Source organism: Lygodium microphyllum, chromosome 26, assembly GCF_053477565.2.
Source record: "Lygodium microphyllum isolate KBCC chromosome 26, Lygodium_microphyllum_v1.1.10, whole genome shotgun sequence".
Taxonomy (NCBI): domain Eukaryota; kingdom Viridiplantae; phylum Streptophyta; class Polypodiopsida; order Schizaeales; family Lygodiaceae; genus Lygodium; species Lygodium microphyllum.
Window position 1 is genome coordinate 39,619,438 of NC_141160.1, and position 6,509 is coordinate 39,625,946.

The following is a 6,509-nucleotide window of genomic DNA, read 5'->3' on the forward strand; positions in this document are numbered from 1 at the left end:
AAGCTTTAACAATGGAAAACTTTGCCAGTGCAGCGAAGAAAAAACAAGGTGGCCTTTGAAGAGACTGTAATTTGCTCTGAACTGGAGTCACAGGATGCTTTAGACATCATGCATAGTTTCAACTCGTTGGGCAATGCCAAGGCACCTACCCCTACAGATGAAAACTGCAAGCATCCTTTAAAATCTGCCCATTTAACACTCATATATCATAATCATGCCTGCTGTGGAGCAACTACATCTCACCAGTCATAGTCGTTCTTCTCCGAATCTGAAGTGAGCAAATCACTGGTTTTCCGTGGCAGTGTTGAGGCTGAAACATCAAGACTTAGCAGCCCATCCACATGTTTTGAGGCTACAAAAGATCATGTCAAAAATGTCAGTAAAGTTTCAGTAGAAACATCAACTCACTGCAGCTTGCATCTATAAAATATGACAGTATCTCCAATGACATATTTAAACCAAACGCAAGAAGAACAAATCCTTGTTAACGACAGCATTTAAACAGCTTCATATACAGGTCTCTACAGAGGAGTGATACAATTAGGACTAACTGCATGGAGCATTGCCTATCTTCATCATTGCCTTGAACAAGAAGGATCTAGAACTCACTGGGAGATGCCCCTGGATTATCATTCACAAGATAGAGATATTTATTGCGTTCTCGAGCACGCATGTCCTGAAATAAGGCAAGGTCATCATCCTGGTGACGGTGGATGCTGCCCATCCTTCAAATATTCTTGTATTCCGGACCTGAAGGGATGTCAAGTTTGGAGTAACAAGCTTGACGATGGCCTGCAAAGACACTGAATCGGCAGGTAATTGCAATGCATGCCTCTGAAATGCCAATTCAGGGTCCTCAAAATTGCCAGAAGGATTGCAACACCTGAGAAATCCAGACCGTGGTGCCTAGTGGGATTGCTCGGGTGGAGTAGCAGCGAAATACAGTACGCAGCAGAGGCGGCTCAACTGCACAAAGAGGAGAAGCTTTCTCTGAGTAGAAGCTCAATGTCTACTAGAAACCTTAATTTTTCCCACTGCTGGCGCTTCATAGCTGCAAGTTGGTCAGAAATTTCCCTACAATTGACTGAAATTCCCCTACAATTGCCTGTTCCGTCGTCACCCGAGCTTCAGCTGAGGGGAGTAGAAGGAACCTGTGTGCTTTCATGTACACAGTAGTGTGTGTATGCCTTTTAACTACCTGTTCTTCCAACATTCCACTGTCTCTTCTCTGCTCTCCTCTTCTCTTCTCGCCCTGATCTTTGCTTCAAGCACACGTCCACTGTAGAATTTTGCTGGCCCAAAACAGGGAAGGCATGGAAGGGAAAGGCCCCTCAAAGAAAGCAGGCAGGAGAGCACAAGGAAAGGAAGTCCCCACCAAAGCACAAAAGGGAAAAGGGGAGGAAGGGAACAGAGCTCACAATGTGAGGCAGGGACTGATGAATGTGTGAGGAGAGAGAGAGAGAGAGAGAGAGAGCAATCAATGCACCAGAACAGAGGAAGAGCCCATCTTCAGGAACAGAGTAAAGCATAATTGAGAGAGAAAGAGAGAGAGAGAGAGAGAAAGAGAGAGGGAGGAGGGGAAGGGAAGGGAAAGGGGGAGCTTTTCAGGCGCACACATTTTCCCGGCAAAAACTTGCAAGCAGGCTTTTTGACAGAGAGAGAGAGAGGGGGGGGGGGAAGGGAGTGTGTGTGTGTGTGTGTGTGTGTGTGTGTGTGTTTTGAGAGCTCATCATTTCCTATTGGCTCTTTACTTTACTTTACACCCTCCCCATATCTACTTTTGGTGGGCTTCCTCTCCTCTTTTTTGGACAAGAGAATGTTGTCTTGAACCTTGGTCTTATGTAATAGCCTGCCGAGAGCGCTAGACGCTCTATACTTTTTTTTGAAGTCATGTGTAGATTCGTTATTTTAAGCCATATATATCGATATCCTCTGTTGTTTGTGTGTGTGTTGGAGGGGGGGAGGGGGGAGTTCATTACGGGAATAGATATGGATCAAATGCTTGAGAGCTTCAAGAGGCATCACTCGGATCGTACTAGCAATGCCCTAAGACACAATGCTTATTACTTGGTGTTGATACACAAATTTACATATGTAGTGAAGGAAGTGGACTTAGAGTTGTGACACACCTAGGTAAGGGCAACTAATTGATGCAACAACGATCAATACAATCAACATGTGTCCCACAGCAATTAACTGACTAAGATGGCAAAACTCCATTGCGCATCACCCAAACAAATGCTCTCTCTCTCTCTCTCTCTCTCTCTCTCTCTCTCTCTCTCTCTCTCTCTCTCTCTCTCTCTCTCTCTCTCTCTCTCTCTCTCTCTCATCTAATTTGGCCTACAGTGAGCCTATCCAAGTCTTCACCTACTCGTGGAGGTCATACTACTTATTTGTTGGTGTTACAAGCACAAGTCCACATAATTGCATGTAAAAAGATCTTCAAAGGGTACATGTCCAAGAGCTATAGTGGAACCCACCATTATGCCAAGAAAACTAGAGAGAGAGAGAGATAGAGAGAGAGAGGAGCCACTGATCATGTAATAACACATTGGTTGAACTATTGTTAGTCCATCAAGTACCCCCTCAAAAGGGGGGCACTCTATTAACAACAATCAACTCTCAACTAGCATGCTTTTCTAGCATGTGTATTCCGCGAGTCAACTCGGCTATCCATACATTGCCCATATCAACTCAAGCAAAGTAAATTTTACTTACATTAGGAACAACTCCCGTGCCATTTGTCTTATTACATCTAGTTAACACAACTTGATTGGGCACAAGCAGGGCTCTCAAGCTTCTTGCACTTAAGAGTTGATCATAGTGTGAGCGTCGTCGTGCTTCTTTGGATTATGATAGTTCTCTTTTAATTGCAATGTATGCTAGCCTTTCTCGAGCAAATATCTATGATCTTCAAATGACCTATAACATTTAAGAAATAAAAAACCCCAATCAAGATTATGTAATTGCCTAAATTTAATAAATAATCTAGTGATAAAAACTAGTCAAATGTTCATCCAGATCAACAATCAAATTTGCCAAATACCCACCATTACACATGAAGCAAATCTATAATATAATATATGGTAGTATGAGGATCAATAAAGAAAGTTGAGCCATTTTCAGAAAGTGTGAGGATGTGTTTTGGGGGAAATGTGCACATTGTAACACCCCCCCCCCCAAGGAAATGCCACCTCATGCATGATAATCCCATCATTTGTTGACTATCCCCATAAGTGATAGCTCGTTTGTGTGCTTCTCATTACCGGAAGGTCCAACCTAATGGTCTCCTCTTCTACTCCTCCTTCCACAAAAAACAATGATGTCACTCCCGCATTGGCCTCATCTTTTCTCATGTTTGTGTCACTCATCCATCATGGATTCTTATGGCCCTCTTCCCTGCAATCCAATGGTGGATTCCTTCCATCATAGGGACCCACTACATGGCTCTTTCGATTCCTACTAGGCAACCACAATACTTATTTGCTTTTGGCCCTATCTTGTGGCCCTCTTCCCCACAATCCAATGGCAATTTCCTTCCATCATAAAGACCCATTGCATGGCTTTCTTACTTCCATACTAGGCAACCCTATTTACCTACTACAATACCTCTTTGATTCAGGCCCTATTTTTTAATCACCACTTGTATTATTAGAAGTCTTGTAGTTGGGGGGTGCATACATCTCATAGGAACCATATCCATCCTACAACAAAATATGAACCTAACACTAAAAAGCATCATGCCAATGGAATAAACAATCAACACCTTGCATCGAAAGAAGGTTTACAACTTGAACTAATTCATTTCATGGTACATGCTTAGGAGGCCAAGATGTCAAGGCAAACATTGACATTAGCCCCATCTTCCACGACAAAAGCTAGCTTGCATCCTAGAAGTTTTGCAGAAGGAGATGGAAGTGGAGGTGGAGGTGAAGGAGCTACAAACATATTTGCCAACAATCAATGCCCCCAATGTTTCCGCAACAACAATCAAATGGCAACCAAGAGAATAGGTAAGGCTCCTAATACAATCCCTACAAAAGGTATTTAACGAGTGGATCAATGCCTATCAATCTAAGGCTTTGATTAGTTTGTTTCATGGAAGAGTTACATTCGAAACCTTTGGGAGGCTTCTAGGGTGTAAGGTTTTGATCTCTCGATACTTCCCAAAAAGATATTTGTTCTTATTTAAGACAAATAAATGGACCTAAACATCTTAAGTCATGGGGAATGGATGCTTAGGAGCCCCCCCCCCCCACCCACCAACCCTCACTTTGTGCAAATGGGCCATAGATTTTGACCCTACTAGCTTGGATCCCTCAAAAGTCCTAGACTCATTTGAATTTTCCAACCTCCCAATGTTTCCATACCCTTATTTGAACTTATTGACATCAGCCTTATGCAAAGCACTGACTAGTTAACCTAATCAATCCAGATGGCATTCCCAATTCTTGGTAGAGGCTGGCCTCTCTGAGACAGAGATATTTCAATGTTGACCTCTTTGAGACATAGATATTTCATGTCAATATGGGGTAGTGATCAGGGATTCAGACTTGATGTATAGGACCTTGCCTAACTCATGCTTTGAATGTTTTAAACAAGGCCGCTTCATTGAGGACTACGTAGAGATGAAATAACAACATTCACCAAAGAACCCTACATCAAACCCTGCAAAGAAGAAGGGTTTTAAACTATCAACAATAAAGAGGGTCAAAATAATAATAGGAATAATTAGAACAAAAATAATAATAGCTAAGGTAAGAACAAAAATCACAATATAAATATTCCATTCTCTTCATGGATCTAGTTGATCCTAAAACATCTAGCCCCTAAAAAAAGTCACAGCCTACCTCTAGCCCAAAAAATAACAAGGAGAGCAAGTCTTATCAAGTCTCCCAACCAAGCCCAGGCTTTGAACATGGGCATGAGGAATTTGTTAATAGCTCCCTACAATACTTCAAACAAATCTTGATAAGGAGATCAATGAATGTGATTTGACTGACCATAAGGTTAGAGAATCTCAAGGTGAGAAAGATGACCTCTTGAGTATACCAGCCCAATGGTAATAAATCTCAGGGAGTGCACCTTGCAAAACATGTAAGATACCATGTGAGTTCAAATGAAATGGTATTTTATTTAGTAAATTTTACAATATTATATTTATAAAATGGTTTTTTAATTACAAGTTGAAAAAAAATCCGTAAGTTTAGTAAAGTCAAAGGGGTCATTTTATGGCCTTATGGCATGTAAAGAAAGGGTATTTCTTAATATCCTTTGAACAAGCATTATATAGATGATTTCTTATAGGCACAAAAATCAATCTCAAATAATTCAATTGGTCCTAAGAGAAGGTTCTTCAAGGTGGGCCCGAATCGCCTCTAACTCAAAGTAAGGTTGTTATCACAAAAGGGAGATCAAACATCTCATATAAATGATTACGTCACACTATCAATGATAAAAAGGTTCGAAAGAATAATAAGAATAAAATCAATACAACAATAATAACAATCAAGGTAAGAACAAAGGGAAACCACAAAATAAATATTCCACTCTCTTGATGGACGTAGTTGATCTTGAAACGCCTAATCCCTCAAAAAAGTGCTAGCCTACTTCTAGCCCAAACAATAATAAGAAGTGCAAGTCCTCTTATTTTTCCTAGCCAAGTTGAGGCCCTAAAGAGGGGCATGACAAATTTGTTGATAGCTCCCCATAGTATTTCATATGAATGTTGATAAGGAGATCAATGAATATGATTTGACTACCATAATAAAGTTGGGGAATCACAAGCTAAGGAGGAAGTAGGCCAAGAATAATAATTCCACCTCTAATAATTCAATTGGTCCTATGAGAAAGATCACAAAGGTAGTGGCTGAATCCCATTTGCCTCAAAGTAAAGTTGTTATCCCAAAAGGGAAATCAAACAAATTAAGTGAAGGATTAAGTCCTTGAAGATCATCTCATACAACATTAGAGGACTTATTGACCCCTCTACAGCTAAGGCAACCAAGTCATAAGGTAGATCTCTATCTCTCTTGACATTTTATGCTTACAACATGTTAAGGTGGTTGGCCCATAGTTGGCCCATAGTTGATCAAGAACTTGAACAACTTCTCCACTAACTACAAGTGTAACTACACTAATCACCTACCTAGAACTAGGGGTGTTGTTATTTGAGTTCATACACTAAAATCAAATCAATGTTCTCTTTTTGTCTTAAAAACGCTAAAAAGAATTGGATCTTACATTATTTAAAGGTGATTAAACATCTATACTTGCATTGATGTAGACCATGTGTTAATTCTAGAGTTGGGGATGCACAAACTGAATTGCCAAAAGCTAAGTCTTTACACCAAAGAATGGTCGGCTAGGAGGGTCGATAAACCCACCAAATACATGGTTGACATCCTAAAGAAGAGGAAGGAAAGTGAAGTTCTTTCCATTGTTGATCATGAAAGATGGTTATAGGGCTATTGATTGGGGACATAACTTCCAAATTGTACATGACTTCT

The 6,509-nt window shown here is 40.6% G+C and overlaps 1 long non-coding RNA gene across 1 annotated transcript; it reads right to left on the reverse strand.

Moving 5' to 3' along the window:
* Window positions 1–19: 19 nt before the first annotated feature.
* On the reverse strand, window positions 20–1,622 carry LOC148013170 (uncharacterized). The gene is made up of 2 exons (XR_015688855.1): window positions 610–1,622; window positions 20–352 (listed from the first exon to the last, which is right to left on the reverse strand). It is a non-coding gene; the product is annotated as an uncharacterized LOC148013170 (long non-coding RNA).
* Between the last annotated feature and the right edge of the window lie 4,887 nt (window positions 1,623–6,509).